General features: G+C 36.0%; 1 protein-coding gene across 1 annotated transcript in view; it reads left to right on the top strand.

The window, feature by feature from the left end:
• Window positions 1-5,596: 5,596 nt before the first annotated feature.
• The window catches only part of LOC111516193 (protein rhomboid), a 73,588-nt gene continuing 63,315 nt past the window's right edge, over window positions 5,597-15,869 (top strand). The window contains exon 1 of the mRNA XM_074170265.1: window positions 5,597-5,830. The gene's annotated coding sequence lies outside the window, so the exon portion shown is untranslated. The remainder of the gene's footprint in view (window positions 5,831-15,869) is intronic.

Raw genomic sequence — 15,869 nt, 5'->3', positions numbered from 1 at the left:
TGTCAATGAAATCAAACATATCTTCAACGAATCTCTTAATCAGGGTGTGTTTCCCGACATATGGAAAATGGCAAATGTCATACCCATTCCAAAAAAAAGTTCTCCTTCCTCTCTCAATGAATTACGTCCAATAAATATTTTGCCTGCTTTTTCCAAAATATTTGAAAAAATTATCTCCAATCAAATAAAATATTTTTTGGAAAGTCATAGAATTCTTCCCGATGTACAATCAGGGTTTCGACGGAAACATGGAAGTCAAACCGCTCTCTTGAAGGTGATTGATGACATTGGGAAAGCCAGGGATAAATCTCTTGGTTTTACTTGATCAAAGCAAAGCCTTCGATTTGGTTAATGACAACTTATTACTTACCAAACTCAAGTATATCGGCTTTGACAATTCAACACTGACTTGGATGTCTAGTTACCTCACTGGTCGAGCTCAGAGAGTGAAACTTGATCAAAATATGTTATGCTCGTCTTTTAGGGAAACCTGTTCGGGTGTTCCTCAGGGGAGTATTCTTGGCCCTCTTATGTTCTCGATTTTTATTTTCGATTATCCTTCTTTTATAACTAATTGTCATGTTCATCTATATGCAGATGACTTTCAGTTATATTTATCTTTTAAACCCGACGATATAGAAAATGGCATTAGATTCATAAATGAGAATCTTCAAAATACTTCAATCTACTCAAATAATCATGGGTTGAAAATTAATCCCACTAAAACAGTCGCCCTATGCTTAGGATCTCAAGCACAAATCACTTATGTACAAAGAAACCATACGCTTGCCTTAGATAACTCTGAAATAAATTGGGTGGATTCTGCAAGAAACTTAGGTGTCATTGTAGATAACACTTTGACTTTCGATGACCATTAAACAGACGGTCTGACATTCATACAGTAAATGTAAGAACCGATTCCTTCTGTGTTCCTCAGCACCTAACTACAAAATTTGAAGGTTGTTTCTCATGTTTTGCTCCTTATAACCTGAACAATATTCTGTCATTACTTAATAATTCGTTTAACCTCTTCAAAAGAGAATTAAAATTAAAATTGATGAATACTTAGATTTGATATATTTATTTATTTATGTATTTATTATTCCTATTATATTATATTATTATATTTCCTATTATATTGTGAAACATCTTCTCCATCTGAATATGATATGTATATTGTCTGTTTATGTATTAATACTCTGTTACATCATAATCTTCATTGTAATAAAAAAAAATCTCCACTTTGAAATGTGTATGTATATGATGTGGTATATATATGATCATTTATAGTTATATCCCTCTATATGAGGGATATCTGTGTTGTATTTGAATTTTATTTTAGTTTATAATATCTCATATTGTATTACACATGCCAGTTATGGGAAGGGTGGAAGACAGCCTCCGGCTAACCCGATCCCCTTTGTGTCTAAAATGTATTTTTATGCACAATAAATGTATTATTATTATTATTATTATATATCTTGAAAAATGTGTATATCTTTGAGGAAAGCTATCAATTGTTCAGTGTCACAATTTTCATCAAGTATGTCTTTCATTGTTTGTGGGATGCGATGATTAAGTCTGTCGAAGTGATATAGCACGCATTCTGTTAGAATGTGTTTAACACTCAGGTCTGTTCCATACACTTCACATCTTGGTTTGTCACCACCTGTTATGAGGTATTCATGTGTTAAGCGAGTATGTCCCAGTCGCAAACGAGTCAGGATAACTTGGTGTCTTCTGTTTTTGGGATTATTTTTCCATGGGTGTACTGATGTTTTTACTTCTGCTAGCTTGGAGGTGGAATTGTACCACTGATGTTGCCAATTGTTAAAGATTTCTTGTTTGTAGAAAGATTTCAGGTCAATGTGATTTATTTTGAATTCAGTATAAGTCAATGGATTTGAGATGGCTGCTTTCGCCAGTTGATCTGCTCTTTTATTTCCTGGGATGCTCACATGCGATGGGACCCACATGAATCTGATTACTGCTTGCCTTTGTTTGAGTACATGAAGCTCCTGTTTTATGAAAAGTATAATGGGATTTTGGGTGTTTGATTGACTTATTGCCAGAAGAGCGTTCATGGAATCTGTTATAATGAGGCATTTTCCATTTTTTTTAATATTTATGTACTTGAAGGCTTTCTATATATCGTAAGTATGTTTCTCCAGTGAATACCGTGCTCTCTCTTGGTAGTTTGTACGAAGCTTGAAAATCTGCGATAGTGGAAGCTGATCCGACTCCGTCCATAGTTTTGGATGCATCTGTGTAGAGGAAGTTGAAGTCTGCATGTTGATCTAGAAGAGAATGAAATTCTGCATTGATTATTCCGTGGTTCATCTGACTTTTATCATATTGTAAGAGAGTATGGTCAATTATGATTTTGGGGATTCTCCAGGGTGGAAGGGTTGGAATATTTGAGGAGATGAAGGTTTTTGGTCTCTGGAGGTGTAAACTAGATAAATACCGGTTCAGTCTCTCATAAAAGGGAAGGTGGCCTTCTTCTTCTTTTCAAAGACAATTCGAAATCTATTCGCAATTACGTTATGGTGAACAGGTTTTTGCGGAAATGATAATATAGAAGAGGCGTATGTTAGAGTTAACAATTGCCTCCTTGAGGATAATGTTGGCTCACTTGCTTCGCAATGGATGCTGGTAGTTGGACTTGTGCAGTAAACTCCGAGTGCAATTCTAATGGCGTTGTTGCTGATTACATCGACATCTTTCAGAACCAATTTCTTGGTAGAGTTATACACTATAGATCCATAATTCAATTTTGAACGTATTGAAGATTTATAGATGAGCATGAGTGTAGCGGAGCCCGATCCCCAGTTTCTTGAGGCGATTGTTTTCATAAGGTTCAGACCGTTCTGACAGGATTTTTTTAAATTTTTTTTTAATGTTGGATGTGAGATTTCCAGTCGAGTCTTTGGTCGAATATCAGTCCCAAAAATTAAATTCTTTCAACGTACTCAATATATTCTCCAAACATCATCAGTTTAGGTGGGTGTTCTTTAGGTCTTTTCGAGAAGTGTACACATTTTGTCTTTTCAAGTGATATTCGAAGGCCTGAAGATGACGACCATTCCTATAGATCAGGGGTCTCCAAACTACGGCCCGCGGGCCAAATCCGGCCCGTCAGTGTCATCAATCCGGCCCGCGACAGCCAATGATTTACTGTCATCAATCTAGCCCGCGACAGCCAATGATTTACTGTCATCAATCTAGCCCGCGACAGCCAATGATTATTACCTAATTGTTGTTACCATTGCTGTGATCAGTTGAAGAAGAAAACACAGAATGATAATTACTCGGTTTTATTTACTTGCAAGGTAAAACTTAACGACAGAAATGATGACAAAGAAAACTTAACTGAAGTATCTAAGTTTAAGCATATTAATAACTAACAAATAATTGAAATGAATCACAGTAAAACAAAAACACTAATGAGATTCATGTAATTGTGATTTTCCACCGACAATACTTTGTAGTTGTGAATCAATTTTACTTGTACCGATTTTATCAAAAGAGATGTAAGATGCTCATCGGTTAATTGAGATCTGTAAACATTCTTTGTGTACTTCATCTTGGAAAACGTTTTCTCACACAAGTAAGTAGTACCAAAAACAGAAAACAACCCACGAGCAAATTTATGCAAATTATCAAATTGTTCCGATGGAAGACTCTTATAAAATTCCAGCACAGATGAATTTTGATATTTGTTCTTAAGAATATCACTGCACCGTGAATCAATAATTTCCATTTGGACTTCCGGAGCCAGGGTTTCAATGTCAGAATCAAAAGGATATTGAAAAAGCTTAATTTCATTCGCAATGACATCAAAATCAGAAAAACGAGTATTAAAATTTATCTTCAAAGCACTCAAAGTTTCGATTGCAAAATTGACGGGAGATTCAGTCTCTGTAGTATGGCTGAATATTTCACATGTTTCAAAATGTGTGAAACATTTTTTACATAATTGCGATTGAAATAGTATTATTTTCTGCCTGAAGGATTTGATATTGGTGTATAAATCAGAGAGAAGCTGATTTTCTCCTTGCAATCTCAAATTCAGTTCTTTCATATGATTTGTCAAATCGACATAGAAGGCTAATTTCCACATCCATTCACTATTTTCTAAATTGGCAAAAGGGCGCTGCTTCTCATTTAAAAAAATTTCGATCTCTGCTCGAAGTTCAAAAAAGCACTCAAGGACTTTTCCGCAACTAAGCCAGCGTACGGCAGTGTGATATAGTAAATCATTTTCTCCAATCTGTTGAATAAACTCGCGGAATTGTCGGTGATTCAGCACAGTGGATCTGATGAAGTTAACAACTGATATGACTGGTTTTAGAACTTCAGACATATCCAAACATTTTCCGCATAAGGACTGTTGATGAATGATACAATGTTAGACTAATGGTTTTGAACCTCCATCATTTTCTACACTCTTTGACACGAGTGCAACCACTCCTTTATTTTAACCATACATATTTTTGCCTCCATCAGTTGTTATAGATTTCAAATTTCTCCATCGAAGGTTCTTTTTATTAATGGCATTTTCAACTTCCTTAAAAATATCTGCCCCAGTTGTCGTGCCGTGAATACTATCAATATCAAGAAGTTCTTCATACACTTATAGCTTTTATCTACTCCGCGAATAAAAATCAACACCTGAGCAGTATCTGACACATCCGTTGACTCATCCAATGCTAGAGAAAACCACTCATGATGTCCATTTTTGTCAGACAGTTGAGATGATATATTTTCTGCGATGTCTTGCACCCTCCGAGCCACGGTGTTGGCTGACAAACTGACCTTTTCGGGGCATATTTTTTCAGCTACTACAATCAAGCATTCTTTTATAATATCTCCATCGGTGAATGGTTAAGGGCAGAAATTGGCCCTTGGAACAAACTGAAAAAATCATTATGGCCCGAAGGCTTCAAAGTTTGGAGACCCCTGCTCTAGATTGGTCATGAATCTCTGTAGATTGTTATGTATTGAGATCGGATTCTTTCCCTTGCCAAAAACAACGAGGTCATCTGCATAGAGTCTTGCTTTGAGAGTTTTTGAACATTTGTCAGTAATATTGTTGATGGCTATAAGAAATAAAGTGACACTTAGTGAGGAATCCTGTGGAATCCCTGAATTTTGAAGAAAGACAACGCTCCATTGGCTCTGACACGGAATTCGCGGAATTTCAGGAAGTTTGCAATGAAATGCATGATGTTTCCTTCAAATGACCAACTCGCATAATTGAATTATAAAATAACTGTCAGAGCGAAAAATCAAATTCAGTAAAATAACTTCTAAAAATATAACTAGCAAATTATATTCCGAAATTATTGTAAGCTCTAGAAATATTTTTTTAATTTCAAACACTTGCGAATTATTTTATATATGTATGATATATTCACAGTTCATAAACCGGAGGCGAATATCCAGAGAGTAACATCCTTTCATTGGCTTTTCAGATGGATTCGGTGTTAGGCGAGACGCTATTGTCATGGCAACCGTGGTATATTTTCGGCAGAAGAAAATGACGATGTGTAGGCTACAAAGCGCGGGAATTCATACACAAGAGCTTGAGTCTGTAGAGATCGTTTTTCGCTTTCCACAACCGTCTACGATCTGTCATATACTATTAGTTTTTGTACACGCACATTTTGTCGAAAGCCGACGCACTCATAGTGTCTACAGGGTAGAACACACTTGTAGTACGAGTAGGTATCTTGGATTTGTTTTGTAGTGGAATTTGCTCCGTCGCAGGTTTTGTGAATCGAGAGGAAATTAAATATCAGTGTAAATATGGGTTTGTGAAATTTAGGTAAGTAAAATGTAGATGTAAGTATTCCTTCAGCAGCTTCAACTGCAAGGCAACTCGTTGTAAATATATACAGGCTGTGTCGAAAAGAATGTTACATTTAAACAATTGAAACATGTCAATACAATAAACTTTTAAAAGATTCAAATGTAAAAATAGCTCACAGAACTATAGTAACCATTAATAAATTATTATCGAAACTTAAAAATGAAACTCCTATTAACTTTCAATCTCAATTAATCTATTCCATTCCATGTTTGAATTGTGGTGAGGAATATATTGGTCAAACGTTGAGATTACTCAAAGACAGAATCAGTTCACATAAAAGTGATGGTAGATTATATACTGAGAGATATGCACTCAGCAATCATGTCTCCAAGGAAGGTCATAAAATGGACTATATTTCAATCAAAATTTCATCATTTGAAAGAAATACATCTAAAAGATTGTTTTCCGAAATGTCATTTATATTACAATCAAATAATTGCCTTAATAGAAGTAGAAGATCAGAAATGGAACACCACAGTGAAATCTATGCCTTCTTATTAGACATTGACAAAAATTTACATGATTTCCAAACCAATAATAATTCTGGTTTCTCAGTAATATTATTCATAACATTTAAATATTTTCTTTTTAAACAAATTTCCAACCTCCCTAGGGAAGGGTTTCACTTTCATTAAACAACACGTCTTCACCTGTTTTCCTCAAGACAAATGAGGGTGTTGTCAATTAATTAACATATTTGATTTTTGGATTTTCTCATTGGGTTACTTATAGAACAGCAGATGTCTCTGATCACACTTGCACCATAATAGTTCTCTTTTGTTCCATAGTTTTATCATCGACAAACTAACACACTTTTTCAAACTGAATCACATGACTGCTGTCATTGTCAATTGCTTTTTGTCTCTCTCTTTGATCTTCAACCACATGGCTTTTACCGGAAATCCATGGTTTCAAAACAAATAACGATTTTCAGTAAATTTTAATTCAATAATCTTTTTTGTATCCAGTGAGGCGTCAACCTCTTTTAATGTTGTGACTTGTTTATTGTAATGACATGTTTCAATTGTTTGCACGTAACATTCTTTTCGACACGACCAACCCCACTAACAGTAAGTTTGAGACTTTTCATAATAATTTTTATGTTGTATCACCGTCATACAAATTTTGTAGCTCTTCCTTAAAGATGATAATGACTTTTATCGAAATATTGGAATACCTTGTGTTATAAGAGTACACTTCCGTTCTGCTGATCATCCAAAGATATTTTCCAAATTTTGTTTTTAACTAGTCAGCAAGTCAGCATATATATATATATATATATATATATATATATATATATATATATATATATATATATATATATATATATAGACCAAAATTCCATTTTTTAAAATAGAACGCCCTGTATATCATTACATATTCAGATGCTACGTTAAATTCTGATATCATTTCATGTTTGGTTTTTGAAATTCGGTTACGGCGTTGTTGAGTTATTGCTTAAAATGTAAAGTCTTGAGAACGACTATTATTTTTAAAAATATCTCATACAATTATTCTCTCTGCATCAGATCACATGAAAATTAGTCAAAATTTTGGGTGTTCGAAGTAATGGTTTCAATTTTGAATTGTGGAATTCAGTCAGGAATCATTTTGAATATGAAACAATTGCGAAATTGAAAGAGGTGTATTCGAAAACAGTAGTTGTTTACAGCTGATTCTCGGCCTCCCCCCACCACTACGACGTATTAATTGCTTTTTTATTGGTTGTTGTTTAGTGAAGTCAAGGCGATGTGACCTTGAAGTGTCTGGTGTATGGATCGTTCAGAATTTTTTTTTTCGGTTCTGGGCCTCCCCCCACCACTATGACGTATTAATTGCTTTTTTGTTGTTGTTTAGTAACATCAAGGCGATGTGACTTCGAAGTGTCTGGTGCAGGGATCGTTCAGAATTTTTTTTTCATATGAAATTTTGTGTGTGTATGTGTGTGTGACATAGTGACGTAATTACATTTGGTTGGTGTGTGGGAATGCACGGTACGGGGTTAACATCCTTCATTTATGTTCATGACCTTGAACATGGAATTCAACTTTGAGATTGGGAAACTAGATTGCATACATTGTGAAGTCAGGGTTTGATATTGTCCTTCATGTGTACTCTGTACCTGTTTGTACTGAATAAACATACGTCTGAATACCACGAAGATCCATCGACTGATGAGCGGTCCTTCTTCACCAGTTTGGACGGTATCCATCGTGACAGAGAGCGTACACGTCTGCACTCCGTAAAGTTTCAACGACCACTGTTTGCTTGTATCGCCTTCTGTCAACACATCGAGTTGGAATTGGTTGTGGTGGTGGTGGTGGGGAGGGGGGGGGGGGCAGCGCCTGTGTTCGACGCATCGAGTTGGCTTCGACCTTGATCTACGTCACACCCTTAACGTACGTCACAAGGTAATAAGGATAAGGCGACTTTGGAGTAGTGTTTTAGATTTGACTTTGAATGACTTTCATTCACACTTCATATTTTCACAGCTATTTCGAACAATGTTCAAAGTCGCATAACCTTGGGGTTGACCTTGAGATTTTAGTCTGTCTCGGATCACATTAACATTGAAATGACCTCTACATACGTCACATGATCATGTGCTTGTCTATGTACAAACATACGTCTGCATACTTCGAAGATCCTCCATGTAATGAATGTTCCATCGGCGTGAGCTCGCCAAGTTAGTAGTGGTGTGACGTCACGCAGCATCAACCGTTCAACGGTAAGAGAGCGAGATGTTCACTCCACGACGTGCGGCTGAGTAATGCGTATTCATCGGTGTGCCCTTACCTCTGTCGATGCAGTAAAGACTGACGTAACGCATCGCTCTAGCCTCGCTATCGATGGTGACACGCAGACGGCCGAGGACTGTGCTAACGTCTGCCCTCTCCGAGAGCGCAACGATCACAGCCTGTTGGTATCGACATCCAGTTGGGAGGTGGGCTTGGCTGTGACGTCAGGCATCTCTAGTGGGTAGCGAAGTAGGGTGAACTGGAGAGAGTTAAATAACGTGCATTTGTATAGATAATATTGAAGAATCTCGTGAAGTATTAATCTGAAAATTATCAACTTGAGCTGTACCAAGGTATGGTTAGGCGTGACGTCAGGCATCTCTAGTGGGTAGCGAAGTAAGGTGAACTGAAGAGAGTTAAATAACGTGCATTTTTATAGATAATATTGAAGAATCTCGTGAAGTATTAATCTGAAAATTATCAACTTGAGCTGTGCCAAGATATGGTTAGGGCGAATTGGATAAATATAACAATTGACAGAAATTCTCCCTATTATAGCAAAATTTGATCTCACATTTTCGCTTTGAAACCTCATTGAACTATTGAGGCCCGCGTCGAACTGCAAAGTTAAAGGTTATAAAATAATTAGAGATAAGTAATGAGAAGAGTTCATTGCATGTATTCAAATGATTCAACATGAAACAAACCAATAAAGCACAAGTGATAAGAAATGAGAGTTCAGAGAGTGAATTCTTGTTGCTTGTAACTATCCAATGGAATTCAAGATCTGAATCTTGTGCAATGTTATATTCATGATGACGAATAAAAGAACGGTTATTATTTAGGTCTATTTTATGTACGGAAAACACTGAAGAGAGTGAAATTGAATTACAGAATACATATTCGGAAAAGAAATAAATATAGTAGGATTTGGAAAAAATCTTGAGGTTTGGTTAGAATTTAAAAATTGTCGAAAGAGACAACTGCTCTGATGAGCCGATTTTCTATAGTTTGTGCCTGTATTTCTTGGTCCCGTATGACAAAAACTTGTCGATTTTGATATTGCACGTAGCTTTTGCATTCCGTTTCGACCTTCACAGCATATGACATCAGCGTAAATATAACTGTAAAGTAGGATGTGCCATCACTTTGATCGAAAATAAATTCATTCACCTGTCATTGCCAGATTTACCCGGCAAGTTTGGTTTGACTTTGAAATAAATGCAAGGTTATTATCTGCCCCAAAACAGATGCGTAGACTCAACACATAACATTTTACAGGAGAACAGACTGACATTTCTCACGCATATACATGTCTAACATGAACTAGGTACCGCATACTTAATGATGATTCAAAATGCTACACTATATTTTTCCTTGAAATATGATTACATTACAATTTGAACCAAAATAGTGGATGATATTGACGTAACTTCATCTGAAACGTGGGTATCGCCTCACTTTGGTCTCTTTTTTTCCACACATTGGCAAATCTGATGGTGAAGTTTGGTTTAACCTTGAAACTAAATACTAGGATTTTTTCGAGGGTCGAGTTTTCATGTATGCCGATGACACAACATTGTGACGTCCCCAGATCTGAATGAAATTGAAAATGAAACGAAACTAGTAATCAATGAATTCGAATGTTGGTGTAGAAACAATCATTTAATAAATAATGGAAATAAAACAACATTTATCCAGTTCTCAAGTGAGTATCGACGCCCTTTCCAAATAAATCTAGGTTTCGAAACTGAATTGTCTTTCAATAATCACATCGAATACTTGTGCACTTCTCTGAAAAACGTATTTTGCCTTCCTAACAATGAAATTAAATTTTTTGAGACATAATCTCTTGGATATATACTATGGTCTAGTGTATTCTAAGCTTAATATAAATATTACCATTTGGGGACACTCATCAGAAATAAATAGAATCTTTATAAGGCAAAAACGCTTCATTAGACTAATTTTTGATCTCAAATACAGAGAATCTTGTAAGAAAACATTCCAAGACACAAATTTTTTCACATTACCATGCATTTATTTTTACAAAATATTAAGCTACGTTCATGTACATTCCCATTTGCTAACAAGAAATGAGGAAATTTACTGTCATTAAACGAGACGGAGAAACGATTTCCATCAGGAAAAAATGAACCATAATGAAAGAAATTTTCTCATATTCAAGAAAAAAGTCAAAGACTTTTTTGTAACAAGTTGTTTTTACTTCCTGATAGAGAATGAAAATAATATTTTTGTGTAACATGTGCTGTTATTGATATAAGTGCTATAAGATAAAATATCTTTTGTAAAATGTGACGTGTCATATATACATCCATGTATCAAAAATGATGACTAAAATTTGACATTGACTTCTCCGTCAATGTCATGCTAGACGAAGATTTGTAGACATGTAGTGTCAACACTTGACATTTTACAGGAGAACAGACTGATATTTCTCACACATATGCATGCCCTACATGAACTTCCGCATGCTTAAAAATGATGTAATAATTCAAAATGTCACACTACGTTTTTCTTTTCGAAACATTATTGATTACAAATCTGAAGCCATACAGTAGATGATTTTGATATGATTTCCACTGAAAAGCAGGTTTGTTCTCACTTTGGTCTGTTTCTCCCCCACCATGTCAAGATCTGACAGAGCAGTTTGGTTTGAGCTTGAAACTGAACGCCCAGGTTGTGCTAGACGGAGATTTGCGGAGTTTCCAAAAGAGATGCGTAGGGTCATGCCATTTTGCAGTAGAATAGATTGATATTTCTCACACATGCATTTGCTCGCCTAACAAGAACTTTCACGTATTGCAGTACAATCTAATCATTTGAAATTCAACACTATATTGCAGTGTCTGACGGTGGAGTGTGGTTTGACTGTGAAAATGAATACAAAGTTCATTCTTAGCGAAAATCATGCTAAACGGGGTTTGGAAGTTCTCCAAAACAATGTATACAGTCACAACACACCATTTTGCAGCGAAAAAGACATATTTTTCACACCTAAATATATTCTCGACATGAACTTTTACATGTCGCAATACACATGTTTCAATTTGAAATGTATCACTATCTTCTTCTTAAAACCCAATATTATCCAAGATTCAAGCCAATATACCATATGACGTAAGGGTGTATTCAACTGAAAAGGAGATATTTCCACACTTCAACCCGAAAACTGATTCCTCCCTTCCACCATTTCATGATCTGACTTTGAAGTTGAGTTTGATCTTCAACTTGACTACGTGGTCATTTTCTGTCGATGTCCTGCTATACTGGTTTGTTAGTCCCCAAATATTACATAATGCACACATTTTTCGTACATACACACGCATGCTTCACACCATGCATGCTCATGTTTATGTTGTAGTATTTTTCTCGAGAGAATTTTAATGGTTGAAGCTGCGATGATTCTGCAACCGTGTTAGGAATAACACGTTAAAAGGTAAGACCTCGTTAGTCCTTAGCTCGCAACATCTCAACTTCTGAGAGTTGTCGTTCGTAAGGGGGCGACAGCTGATTAACGGAAAAACAGATTTCAAACAGAAACAGAACATTTACTTGCTGCATGATAAAGATACAGTAATGCAACTTGTCACTATCGAATTGGGTACTGTAATAGCGTGATCAACATTTTTGTCAACATTTTTAGTGTTGTTCCTGTGAATATAGTGTTTCAGACTAATATATCATCATAGAAATTCAGTTTTCTGATATACTATGATTCCATAAGACATGTGTCCCAATAGCAGATTTTATTCATATTCATATTTGGTCACATTATTTCTAACGCAAAGTTTTCCCCGCTAGGTAGTGCTGTTTCTAATTTACTGTTCGAGGAATATTTTTCTGGCTCTCCATTTCGGTCAATCAGTTATTGTTGAACCTGCTTCTGCAATTTTGAAAAATGTTTGCTGATTTGATGAAATATATCGCATCTATCTTGAGCCTCATAATAGATGAATACAAGGAGAAAACAGTGAAGGATAGACTTGAACAGTGTTATAAGGCTTCTAAACGAATAAAAAAAGATCTGAAAAATACTACTACTATGGGTGGGAAATAAAATCTACTAGCATTCTTAAACAGATGAAATTTGAGATGAAGAAAGGAGCAGGCCTGATTAGCCGGAAAGAGGCATCCTCTAATCGAGTACATTGGGATGATTCAGAATCGGCTTTTAATTCGCGTATCCGGACTGAAGTGATTACTAATCTCAAGCATAAGAACCTTACCCCATTTTTGATCGACTATAAGACCCTTTTTGTGACACTAATTCAAAATGCTTTGAAAAAAGATGCATTTTTAAAGGTTAATATGACATTCGGTGGAGAATTTGAGGTTGTCAAAGGCGATCGAATCTTTAACGAATATAAGTATTTCTCAATATCTAACGCATCCATCCATAGTAACACTGATATGAATATGTGGTTTGAGGATCGTGTTATGGAGCCAATCATGATAAAGTTGGAAGAGTTTCAGGAACCTGACAGAGGTTAGACGTTGAAAGCAGTAGTGAATTTGGGGGTTACCGTAAACAAATTTGTGCCGCAGAGAGGTTCATCATACACTGAACTGCCTTCTCAGATCAAACGAAAAATCATGATAATGCCTGCTTCGCGTGTGCCATTGTTTCGGCGTTGTATCCAGTTCCCCATGGACAACATTCAGATCACATCCTATCTTATCCTGACTATTCAAAAGTTCTGAAGTTGTGAGGTATTCACTTTCCGATGAAAATTATTCAGATAAATAGTTTCGAAGAGCAGAATGATCTCTCAGTCGATGTTTAACGTTGAAACTTTTTAAATCCAAGTATACTGTAATACCGCTAAGATTAAGCATAGCAAAAAATAAAAGCAAACATCTGAATCTACTCATGATTCAAGACATGTATTACGATGAAAAATGTAAGGATTCAATAAATGTCTATGATGTTACGTCACCAACCAGAAAACACTTTGTTTGAATAAAAGAGCTATCTAGTTTGGTGAGTAATCAACTCGACAACCAGAATAGAAAAAAATATTTTTGCCATAGGTGTTTTCACTGTTTTTCCACGCAAGCAATGTTAGATAAACACCTTGAAGACTGCTCGCAGACAAAAGAATGCCTACCAAAATCACCTATGGAGGGAAAATATATTTTTAGGTTCAAAAATTTCAAAAATAAAATTACATCGCCTTTCGTCATATATGCCGAGTGTATTGGTATCTGCACAAGATGGCAATAAATATCAACGACACATTCCGGCATCTATTGGATATTATGTGAAACGCTCTTATGATGATACACTACTATCATTTTATCGATCATTTCGTGATGAAAATTGTATGAACTGGTTTGCAGACGAGATAGGTCAGTTTGCTGAAGATGTTGCAACTGTGTTCCAGTGTCGATGTAAATATATCAGCCAGCCAGGAACCATTTCTTCAGGCAGCAACTCATTGTCATATATGTGACAAACCATTCAATATATCAGACAAAATAGTATGCGAGCATAATCGTCAAATACCTAAAAATAATTAATCGCCAACCATCACACCCAATGAGTGCATTTAAAACTATCAAGATGATCCAACAATTCCCATCGTGTTTCATAACTTATCAGGGTATGATGCACATTTTGTTATAGAAAATATTGCATTGGATCTCAATGGAAGTGTCGCCGTTAGGCCGATAACAAAGGAAAAGTATATCTCCTTTATTAAAAATATTTCTGGTAGCAAGATCCACTTCAGGTTTTTTAACTCATTCAGATTCATGAGTTTTTCGCTGGATACGTTAGTATCATATCTATCAGATTTTCCAAATCTCATATCACAGTTCTCCAACCGCTCGAATGATGAAGAGTAGATTTTGACAAAAAAGGGTGTAATGCCCTTTGCCAAAAGATTGTTTACCCCCTATCGAAACCTTTTGCAACATATTGAAGGAAAAACCGTGTCCTAGGAGATCTTACTTACGTGCCAAGCTGATATGGGCTACATTTAATATAAACACATCGGGAAAATATACGAATCTGTATTTGAAGACGGATGTTATGCTTCTGGCTATGTCTTCGAGCAGTTCCGCTCAAGTTGTCAAAAAACTTACGGTTTGGATCCTGCCCATTATATCACTCTGCCTGGCAATACATGGGATGCTATGTTATTCAAAACGAAACAGCAACTTGAACTTCTCACCGATGTAGATCAGTTGATGTTTTTCGAAAAGGGAACAAGAGGTGGACTGAGTCAAGTTTGATCCAAGCGAAGAGCCACAGCTAATAACAAATACATGGGTGATATCTTATGATAAAGCCAAAGCTGACTCATACCTAATGTATTTCGATGTTAATAATCAATATGGTTGGGCAATGTCTCAATATCTACCATACGGCTGGTTTGAATGGATGGACACCAACATTGATATCACAACTGTGCCTGATGATGCCTCGGAAGGTTATATACTAGAAGTTGATATGGAGTATCCAAACAACCTTCACGATATGCATAAGGATTTACCGTTTTGCCCCGATCATGTGGATCCTAAGACAAAAAAATCTCGAACCGAAAGTACATCGGATGTGAAACAATTTAAATTGATGGCTACTCTACAGTCGAAGAAATAGTATGTGAATCATTATAGAAATCTCAAGCAGGCCTTAGAAAATGGTCTCATTTTGAACAAGATTCATCGTGTTCTGAAGTTCAAGCAGTCTACATGGTTGAAGCCCTACAAAGGCTTGAACACACGTTTGCGAACTGCTGCCTCGAATGATATTGAAAAGAACCTATTCAAACTAATGCCGTATTTGATATGTACTGCTATCTTCAAAACTCAATTTTTGTCCCATATATATAAATATTTATTTCAGGGAAAACTATGGAAAATCTGAGAAAGCACTCTGATGTTCGCCTTGTAACGAGTTGGGATGGGCGATAAGGTGCCGAAGCCAGAATCTCCAATCCTCGGTTCAAGAGTTTGACTGTCTTCGATGAAAACTTGACTGCCATTGACTTGGGAAAATCCAAAATATTCTTCCACAAACCTATATATATGTTGGAATGGTAGTACTGGATTTGGCAAAGTTGACCACATATAATTTCCATTATGAATACATGGCTCCTAGGTATAGAGAAAATTTTTGCGCAGTTTATACTGACACGGACAGTTTGATTTATGGAATTATAAATTATGATCCATATGAGATGATAAAAAATGATTGTCATCAGTATTTCGATACTAGCGATTATCAA

Source organism: Leptinotarsa decemlineata, unplaced genomic scaffold (assembly GCF_025532065.1).
Source record: "Leptinotarsa decemlineata unplaced genomic scaffold, Ldec_3_MD MMD2_P_RNA_scaffold_7, whole genome shotgun sequence".
Taxonomy (NCBI): Eukaryota; Metazoa; Arthropoda; class Insecta; order Coleoptera; family Chrysomelidae; genus Leptinotarsa; species Leptinotarsa decemlineata.
The sequence above is the reverse complement of the archived record's forward strand: the minus strand, read 5'-3'. Positions and strand labels throughout refer to the sequence as shown.